Below are 11271 nucleotides of genomic sequence, written 5' to 3'. Positions count from 1 at the left end.
TATTTGACAGTGAGGACCCTGGGGCCTCAGTGAGCTTATGTATCTAGCTCATTAGCCTTCGTGGAGTGCATAGCAGAGCTGGGATTGGAACCGTGACTTTGTGGCATCTGCCTGGGTACACATAACCACATATAACCTACAATGTCATGTTTTGTTTTGTTTTTTGTGGGGGGAGCGGAGGTTGTTTGCTTCATTGGTTGGTTGGTTTTGGTCTTTTGGGACAGGGTCTTGCTCTATAGCCCATGTTGCCCTCAAACTCACTTGGCAATCCAGGCTGGCCTGGAACATGATCCTCCTGCCTCTACTTCCTGACAGCTGGCACCCTGCCATGTGGTGGTTTTTCAGAATCCCGGGCATCCTGCAAAGACCTGCTCAGTCAGAATCTCCAGCCTCTGTATTTAGAAAAGGCTCCAGATCTTGGCACGCAGTCTTTGCTGAAATCGGAGTCCACCCTTGCCCTCCCAATCATCCCTTTCCTGACTCACTGGAAGGATTGCTCCTTCAATCCCCCCGGGCCCTCCCCCAAGTCACAGGTGGAGTTACTAGGATGGCCTCTGACCCATTCCTGACAGATCTGTATCAGCAGCCTGCATGACAGGTGGAACTGGCTTCAGGAAGCAGCAGCTGCTTTGGGTAACCATCCCCAACGTCTGAGCTGACTGTGGCTCTTGGGCCTGAGGTCAAGAAGCGTGAGTCACCTAACCCCTGCCTCCCAAATAACCACCTTCTGGCAACTCCACGCTATCCTGGGCTACTGCAAGTTCCAAGAGCATCCCAGTGGTTCTCAAAGGTCACTACAGCTCAGCTGTAACTCAAAGGTTTTAGGAACCCATGGTGCCCATCATGGAGTGTCCTGGACATTAAAATTTGGGATGTCCTCCATTTTCATTCCTGTCTGAGGATTCTGGTGAATGTAAATGTGTTCATGTGGCTCTCATGGCCCTACATGATCTGGGCCCTGCTTACCTCACACTCAGCCCTGTCACTCCCTGCATTAACTGCACTTCAGCCACACTGGCCTTTTTCCTGTCCCCGAGTCATGTCTCAGGGCCTTTGCACTTCCCATTCACCTTACCTAGGATGTTCTTCCTCTAGAACTTCACACACTAACTCTTACTATTCAAATGTTACCTCCTCAGAGTTCTTCCTAACAACCAAAATGCTAAATTCCCCTTGCCTGCCCCCCTTTCTCTCCATCCCAAATCCAGCTCCTTCCTGTGCTTTCTCATTCTAGACTTACTGTCTACCTCTTGCTTGTCTGATAGCTTATTGTGTCTCCCACAAGGTTGGAAACTCCAAGTTTGCTGTGGTGTGCACCGCTGTGTCCCACCTAGACCCACACCAGGAAAATCAGTTATTCAACAGGTGTCCATAAGCCAAAAAAAATGCCTTGGGGAATCAGCACTTTCTTCCCTTCCCCTATGCCTCTGGCCTACTGCTCTCCGGGAGTGAAGCTGGCAAATGCAGACCCCACCAGCAGCCCCTAACCAGGAGACTGAGCCTGTAGTGGGGTTCGAACCCTGGCTCCATCACTCCCAGCGGTGGTCTTGGGCTCATCTCTGAGGCATATAGCAGTCCCCAACCTAAGCCTCAGTGTTCCTCCTCTGTAAAATGGGAAGAAGAATCAGACCTTCCTCCTGGAGTCAAGATACAGTCATCCCTTGGTATCTGCACAAGGGTGGTTTGGGGATCCCCCTCAGGTACCCACATCTGTGGCTGCCCCAATGGTATAGTATTTAAATAGCGCCTACCCACATCTGCGTATATTCTTCTAATCAATTCTAGCTGACTTGTGCTATCATAGAATGTAAGTGCTGTACAAAAATCTGTACACGGTCAATACAGACGCAATGTTTTTTCCTAAAATTTTCCATCCACAGTGGGTGGAATCTTGGGTGTGGAACCTATGGATGAGGAGCGACACCCTAGCACACATGGGCATGGAGCACAGTCCAGGCCTACAGGACCAGAGATCAGGATTCTGAGCTGGAAGTGGGGGGGCAGAGGAGTTTGTGGGGACATCACACACAAGCAAAGCTTCCCTAGGGCACACCCTCCAAGGCAGCTGGATGAAGAGAGGGAATCTCCAGGCCTCCAATTTGCTTCCATCGCAAAGCTTGTCAAGCTGGAGAGGCCAGGCAGAAACATTCTAGGCTCCCCAGCACCCAGCTCCTGCCTCATGTCCTGGGGAGGCATATCTGGGGCAGACAACGTTAAGTCCTCTGCAAAGTTAATCTAAACGCAGACAAGACACAAACCAGAGAGCAGAGATAACTGAGAATGACCTTGATGTGGTCTGTTGGCAGAGGGCCAGCGTCAGCCCTCTTGGGCCTTCCCAAGGCCCCTCCATAGGACGCAGGACGCCTCAGCTGCGGGCCTCCAAAGGGAGGCAGTAAAATGGAGTCAGTGGTTAGGAGACTGCAACGCTCAGTGGGATCCACCCTGTTTAAATTACGGCTACTGGGTGCCCTTGAGCATGTGACTTCCCCTTTCGGAACCTCAGTGCCTTCTGTACCAAACGGTGCTACATTGGGACCTATTCATAGGGTCATTGGGAAGGTTTAAGAATAAATTTGATTAGCATGCTTGGCATAAGGTGTGGTGAGAACAAGGCAAGAAAATGGATACCTTCTTATTGATATGTGATGTTTATCCAAGTTGGAAACTTCAAAGAAACATCTCTAGGACTGAGTTTAGGACTTGAATGTCCCAAACAACATTTATATGGTGCTTGTGCACCTGCATAGTTGTTACATTACTGTAACAATCTTTTGAAAAGGTACAGCTTTGTTTGGGGAGTGGGGGTAGTGTTTGTCCTTTTTGTTTATTTTTCTTGGGGTGCTGGGGATCAAAGCGAGGGTAAGTGCTCTACCTCCAAGTTACAGCCCCAGCCCTGTCTTTTTATAAACATCATTTTAATGTCATTTTTGCCCATAACAAAATTGATCACCTTAACCATTTTGAGCATGCAGTAATACCAAGTCTATGTGCATTGTTGTGCAAAAAAATCTCAGGAACATTCTCATATTGCAAAACCAAAACTCCACACCCCTTGAACTCCATCGTCCTACTCCTGTCTTCCTGTCCTCCAGCCCCTGGTAGCCACTGGTCTTTGTTTCTAAGGAAGTGCTATTTTTACGCTATTTTAAAAATGAAAAACTCAGGACTAGCTACATATTTTGTGGAACACAGGACAAAGTGCAAATGCAAAGTTCTGTGTTCAAAATGTACAAAGAATGTCAAGATTGGGGGGGCGGGGCTCGTGTGGCAGAGTTTGCACTAGCAAGCTGGAGGCCCTGGGTTCCATCTCCAGTTTTAAAAATAAAAAGCCAAGATGGTGGCAGCACAGTATGAACACATGCATGGAGCCCTTCTAAGTACAGTCACACAGAACACATGCCACAGGGCCTAGAGGAAACTAAGGGCCAGAGAAGTGAAGTCACTTTCCCAAGGTCATACAGCAACTGCTGGAACCTTGAAATTACAGGACCTCTCGACTTTTTTGTGAATGTTCTGCCTTCCGGGGCTTTGATTTGACAACTACTGATTTCCCAATGCTCAGTGGCACTTGTCACATAGCTCATGTTTGGGGGGTGAATGACTAGTCACCCCACTCATCAGAGCTGAGCTGCCTCAGCTCTGGCGTCAGTAACATTCCCATTCTCGCTCTTCCTTCCGGTTAACCCAGGATCCTGGGACTTCCGGGAAAAGCAACAAGCTGTGTTTGTCTATGTACAATCGCCCATGCACTGACATTTTTACGAGGCCTCGCCTCCAGGACATTCCTACTCTTTGAGTCCCACTTATACAGGGTGGGGCGAAATTAGGAGACACTGGATAACCTGAGTCACTGGTGTCATGTCTTACTACAGGTCCCGTCTCTGATCTCAACGGAAGAAACTAGAATCATATTATTAAAGTATAAGCAAAAATGGAATCTTAGTTATGGTAGCAACTGTAAAAGTAATGCCTCAATAGATTAGTTTAAATTAATCTAGACCAATATAATTAGACTCACCTAATCTGACATAGACTTAAGAAGCCAGCCCAATTCTTATTTCTTCCAAAGAAACTATATTTCTCTGAATGTTTGTGAGAGTCTTTGCTGGTAGTCAAGAGAGGGGAACAGGAAACTCAGGCTCACATAGATGGGTTAGTCATATTTCTGATGTCACATATTTTGTCATCATTGTCTGTGCGTGGCTTCATTTTAGCTTAATTATTCAGGCTTTCTTTGTTTATTTTTAGTGAAATAATGAATGTCTGTGAACCTCCTCATCTACCCCAAAACAAGATCATTACCAACCTATATCTCCTGGGGGCTTCACCAGCTTATCATCTATCTCAAACATAATCACTATCTGAATTTTATGTTTAAGACATCTTTTTACAGACATGGTGGCACACACCTATAACTTCCTACTTGGGAGGCTGAGATCAGGAGGATTGCAGTTTGAGGCCATCTGGGCAAAAAGTTTGTGAAACCCCATCTCAACCTATAGCTGTCATCCCAGCTATTCAGGAAGCATAAATAGGAGCATCAAAGTCCAAGCTAGCCCCAGGATAAATGCAAGACCCTGTTCAAAAAAATATCTACAAGCAAGAAGGAATGGGGGTGTGGCTTGACTAGTAGAGCACCTGCCTGGCAAGCACAAGGTCCAGTACCTCCAAAAAAAAGGCAGTATTAGTTATCTTTCCTGCTAGATAATATATCACTATCTGGATAGACCATAATATATTTATCCATTCTTCTATTGAGAGGCAATGTGGCTTATTTCAGCCTTTTGGTATTAAAAAGAGAGTTTCTGGGCTGAGGGTGTGGTTCCAGGGCCTAGCAAGCTCAAGGCCAAGAGTTCAAACCCGTAGCACCAAAAAAAATAATAATAATAATAACAGTAAAGAGAGCATCTACGAAATTTTTGAGTGAGTACTCCAGTTAAATTTTATCTTGACAGAGTGGGCAGAATGACTCAAGTGGTAGAAGGCCTGCCTAGCAAGCTCGAGACCTTGAGTTCAAACCTTAGTACCGCCAAAAAACAAACAAACAAAAAACTTACTTTACTGGTATCACCAAGAGTAGAATTACTGATTTATAGGTTATAATAACACCCAAATTTGCTAGAGAATGCTAAATTGTATCCCAAATGATTGTTCTAACATACACCCACCAGTGTTGGGTAAGGGATTCCTCTGATCTCCATTTCCCATGGATGGAATTGTCAAACTTCTTACTTTTGCTAGTAATGAATGGTGGGGAAATAACCGATTGTTTGCATCAATTTTAAAAAAAATCTGCTCATTTGATGACAATTTATGGCTTTGCTTTCAACATATCCAACATTCTTTAAAATGCTAAAAAGGCAAAACACGACATAGTCTACCATAATGCTGCAAAAATATTCTAAAAGTTAAAAATCATCCTATCTGACATAAACCACCATAAAAGATAGTTAGAAAACCAACATTTTGGTAAATGTCATCAATTCAGTTAGTCATTTTTATCAACATGAAATCATTGAAGAATAATCTAGAAAAGAGGTCAGTAAACTTTTTCTGTGAAAGTCTAGATTGTAAATGTTACTCATACCATATTTTTTTTTCTTCAATCCTTTTTTTAAAATGTAAGAATCAAACAGAGTCTGGTGGGGCACACTTGTAATCCTAGCAGTAGGGAGGCTGAGGCAGGAGGATTTCAAGTTCAAGGTCAACCTGGGCTACATAGAAAGTCCGGTCTCCAAAAAAAAACACCACACACATTCTTAGCTCATGGGCCATACAAAAGCAGAAAGTGGGCTCGTTTTAGATCGTGAACCATTATTTGCAGTTCCTTGATCTTGAATAACAAAATCCACATAAAATTCCAAAATTGGTGCCTTTGGTAGAATTGTATGGGTTACCTGGTTTTTTGTTTTTGTTTTCTTTGTGGCTCTGGGGCTCAAACCCAGGGACTCGCACATGCTAGACAGCTCTCTACCACTAAGCTATATCCCCAGTCTCCTGGTTAATTTTTGGGAAAGTAATTTTCTATAAATTATTATGGTTTCAATGCAAAAAGCAATGGATTATTTGAGAACAAAAATCAATGAGAAATCAACAGACTTCTCGAGAAGGTACTGAGATATGTGGAAAATAAAATGAAAATAAAAACCCATACCTCATACAATACATGAAAATCAATTCTAGCTAGCTAGAAAAGTTCAATGTGCAAAGCAAACTAGAAAGCATTTAGAAGACAGCAGGTTATCATATGACAGAGTTTGGGGAAGGATTTTTAAACAAAGCATAAAATACGTTAAACCACAAGGACAGTCTGCTTAAATTTGGCAATGCTATATTTGTAAAATTTCTACTCATCAAAGCATATCTAGACAAGCAACTCAAAATTTGTGAAGGAATGATGAACTTACAAAAAACACCATTTTGATCAGAGCATGAGTCCGAGGACAGCCAGGCTACGTGGTGAGACTCTGTGGAGTCTCACCAAGGGCTGTGGAAGTAGCTCAGTGGAACAGCCCTTGCTTCCCTAATATGGATGCTCTCTGGATTTGATCCCCAGCATCACAAAAGAAATCACCATTTTGCAACTATTTTAGTAACCATTGATTTAGGTAGAAATCTTCAGTGGATGCTAAAAGTAGTCAACAAACAATCTAAGATGAGTAAGATATTTAAAGCCTCAAAGTATCTCCCTCCAAATTACTTATTAGTTACATGAATTACCTATTATTTACAAAGGGGGAAAGTATGTTGTAGAAGATAAAACTAGCAAATACAACCTTATTTAAAAAATCTAAGGCTGAGTTGGGTGAGGTGGCTCATGCCTGTAATCCTAGCTACTTGGGAGGAAGAGAATTGTGGTTCAAGGCCAGCCCAGGCAAAAAGTTTGAGAGACCCCATCTCAATCAATGACTGGTTGTGGTGGCATGTGCTGTCATTTCCAGAGATATAGAGAAGCACAAATAGGAGGCTTACAGTCCAGGTTGGCTGCACAAGAAGTGAATGAGACACTATCTCAAAAATAACCAATGCAAAAAGGGCTGGCGGAGTGGCTCAAATGGTAAAGTGCCTGCCTAATAAGTGCAAGGCTCTGAATTCAATCCCAGTACTGCCAAAAAAAAAAAAAATTAAGACTAGGAGTGTTGTTTAGTGGTAGAATGCTTGCCTTGCATGAGCAAGGCTCTGGGTTCAATCCCCTGAGAAGAGTTTTTCACTAAAATTGTTTAATCTGCATCTAACTTTGAGGCAATACTAAACAACCACCAATTAAGAGACAGAACATCTGTATTTATTATTATTATTTAATATACATATATAATGTACACGTTAATATATATACATTATATATAAATACATATATATAAATATATACATATATATAAATACATACATATATATACTGTTCTGGGCTCTTCAAAAATATCAAAAGACAAAGAAAAGCTAAGAAAATGTTACAGATGAAAGGAAATTTAAGAGACATGACAACTAATGGCACCGTGAGATACAGGACTGGACCAAAGGTCAGAAAAAAGAAATGAATGGCGTCAGAGGGTAGCAGATGTGAATCTGAAGCAGTTCAATGTCAATGTTACATTTCAAGATTTTGATTAAGGGTCTACATGGATACTTTTAGGAATGAAGGCATGATATCTGCAAAGTCTTCTCCAATGCTCCAAAAATAGAGTTTTATGGACTATATAATGTAGATACACCTGTATCTATTTTATACAGAGAAAAATGATCAAAGGAATGGACAAAATAATAACACTTGGTGAATCTAATTAAAGGGTGAATAGAAATTCCTTGTGAAGTTATAACAAAAAAATAATTTTGTTTTGGCCATAGGGAAGGTTAAACTCAGGGCCTTGTGTTTGCTAGGCAGGCACTCTATCAATTGAGCCCCACTCCCAGCCCCCAAAACTTTTTTGGTTTTTTTTTGCCTTGCTCCAGATAGAACTACAAGTGCTAGGCAAGTAAGCACTGTTACTGACCTACATCCCCAGCCATTTTTTAAAAATTTCTGATGATATTCCAATCTGAAAAAGCTACATACTGTAGAGTTCTAACTCTATGACATTCTGGAAAAGGCCAAAGTATGAAAACAGAAATCTCACAAGTTGGAGGGATTTGGGGTGGGGAGGTAGGGAAAGGTAAACAGGTCTGTAATGGTGTATTCCCTCACCACACACTCATCAAACCCATAGAATGGGGCCAGGAACACAGGTCAGTGGTACAGCTCCTATTATCTGGCTTCAGATCTCCTGTACCAAAACAAACAAACAAACCAAAAAATACTCCATAGAATGTACAACACAAAGACAGAATTGTAATGTAACTATGAACTTTTTTTTTTTTTTTTGGTACTGGGGCTTGAACTCAGAGCCTATACCTTGAGCCAGCCCTTTTTTCGTGAAGGGTTTTTTTGAGATAGGGTCTGGTGGAACTATTTGCCTGCTCTGGCTTCAAACCAGATCCCCCTGATCTCTGCTTCCTGAGTAGCTACGATTACAGGGTGAGCCTCGGGAGCCGGGAGTAACTATGGACTTTACTTAATAATGACATTGCATCATCCATTGTAACAAATATACTACTCTAAAGCAAAATGGTAAAAAGAGCGGAAAATGTATGAAGGGGGAGGGGTACATGGGAACCCTTTGCTTTCCACTTGCATTTCTTTCTGCAAACCTGGACTGCTCTAGAAAACAAAGTTGATTGATTTTAAAAAGTGAACGACATAAAGACAGTCAAAATCCAGGGTACTGAGAAAGATATCTGTAACACATACAAGTGTCCAGAATACAATTGTCTCTGGGTAGTCATTGGTCCCAGGACTCTCCACTGATATCAAAACTCAAAGATAAGCTGAGTACCAGTGACTTGTGCCTGTAATCCTAGCTACTTGGAAAGCAGAGATCAGGAGGAGGGAGGTTCGAAGCCAGCCTAGGCAAATAGTTCAAGAGACTCTATCTTGAAAAATACCAAACACAGAAAAGCGATGAGAGCACTTGCCTAGAAACTATGAGGCCCTGAACTCAAACCCCAGTATCGCCAAAAAAGACCCACAAAAAAACAAAGATACTTAAGTCCCTTTTACTAAATGGTGTAGCATTTGCATATAACCTTATGTGCACTCTCTTGAATACTTTAAATTATCTCTGCATTACTTATAATACTTAATACAAATATAAATGCTACTGAACAATTGGGGGGTGCTGTTTTGTTTTTAAGAAAGGGTCTCACTATATAGCTCAGGCTGGCCTTGAACTTGTGATCCTCCTGCTCCGTCACCAGGGTGCTGAGATTATAGGCATGTGCCACCATGGCCTGCTGCAAACAGTTGTTATACTGTATTGTTCAGCGAATAATAACAAGGAAAACTACCTGTACAAGTTCAGTAGAAATGAGTATCTTTCCCAATTTTTTCTGTGCAGTTTGGTCAAATTTACAAATTCAGAACCCTTGGCTATGGAGCCACCTGTGTGAAGATACTTCCCATAACATCTCAACAGAAAAGTGAGCAAAGGACACAAATAGTCATTTTACATAAGGGAACCCCAAAAGGCCAAGAAATAGAAGCAAAAATACTCGACCAAGCTACGCATTGGTGGTTCACATCTATAATCCTAGCTACTCAGGAGGCAGAGATCAGGAGGATTACAGTTCAAAGCCAGCTGGGGCAAATAGTTCGGAAGACCCAATCTTGAAAAAAACCCATCACATAAAAAAGGCTAGTGGCTCAAGGTGAAGGTCCTGAGTTCAAACCCTAGTCCCGAAAAAAAAAATACTTGACCAATAGAGGAATTGAATTTAAGCAGTATGAAACAGGCTGGAAAACAAAGGGAAAAAAGAAAAAAGAAATAGGCTGTGCACTGGTAGCTCACACCTATAATCCTAGCTACTAGTGAGACTGAGATTGGGAGGATCTTGGTTTGAGGCCAGCTTATCCAAATAGTTTTCAAGACTCCATCTCCAAAATAAACAGAGAAAAATGAAATGGAGGTGTGACTCAAGTGGTAGAGTGCCTGTTTTGGAAGCTCAAAGCCCTGCATTTAAGCCCCAATCCCCCACCACCACACACACACAAAATTAAAAGAGTAAGAAGTGACTATAGACTCATGCTCATTAGATTGACAAAAACTAAGACTGGCCATTCCAATTCTTGACAGAGTTGTGAAGCAACAGGAATGGGCACAGCTGGTAGAAGTGTCAGTTGGCACAATTATCTCATTCATTCTCCTAGGTAATTCCCAGTGTAATGCACGTCCTTATTGTGGAAACAAACAGAAAATATGCACAAGAACATTGCTCATCATAGCAAGGTTGAAAGATCCCCAAATCAGGATTCCCTCAAATGTTCATTGAAAACATTTGATGAATAAATTGTAAATTGATATAATCCCACATAAACTACTTTACAACCAGGAAAATCAACAAGCTACAACAATTTATGATGTGGATGATTCTCTCAAACATGTCAAATGAAAGAAATACATCAGAGAAGACATACAGTAGGAATCTATTTATCCATATCAAGTCCAAAAGCAGCTGAAACAAAAAATACTGTTAGGAAAACATTTACACATGGAAAAACTCAAAAGAGTTGCGTGTGGTGGTACACACCTGTAATCTCAGGACTCAGGAGGCTGAGGCAGGAAGATCACGAGTTCTTGGCCAGCATGAAATGACCAAGTGAGTTTGTAAGCCAGTCGGGGTTACATAGTGAGACCCTGACTCAAAGAAACTAAAAAAGCAAAATGTCAAGGCTGTGGTATTTTCTGAGCATGTGAGAGAAGGAAAGACTCAAAGGTTTTTGGTTGGAGGGAAGGAGAGGTAGTTCATGGTGATCTATACTTAACCTAGGCGGTAAGTGCATAGAAACACCTTCCTAAAACATACACATCTTACATTAAAACACAGCCAGGCACCAGTGGCTCACACCTGTCATCTCAGCTCCTCAGGAGGCAGAAGTCAGGAGGATCAAGGTTCAAAACCACCCCAGGCAAACAGTTTCCTGAGACCCTATCTTGAAAAACTCTTCACAAAAATAGGGCTGGTGGAGTGGTTCAAGGTGAAGGCCCTGAGTTTAAGCCTCAATACCACAAAAACCCATAATAGATATATTTTTTCTTTATTAACAATATATTTTCCAATTAAAAGTAGGATAAAATGATCTTTGTTCTGTAATATACTCTGTGTGCCAAAAAATTCAAATAGATTACAAAGTTTTATTTAAATTTATAAAGCCTAAGGCTCAAGTGATGGAGCACCTGCCTA

Source organism: Castor canadensis, chromosome 17 (genome assembly GCF_047511655.1).
Source record: "Castor canadensis chromosome 17, mCasCan1.hap1v2, whole genome shotgun sequence".
Taxonomy (NCBI): domain Eukaryota; kingdom Metazoa; phylum Chordata; class Mammalia; order Rodentia; family Castoridae; genus Castor; species Castor canadensis.
This window is presented reverse-complemented; position numbering follows the sequence as displayed.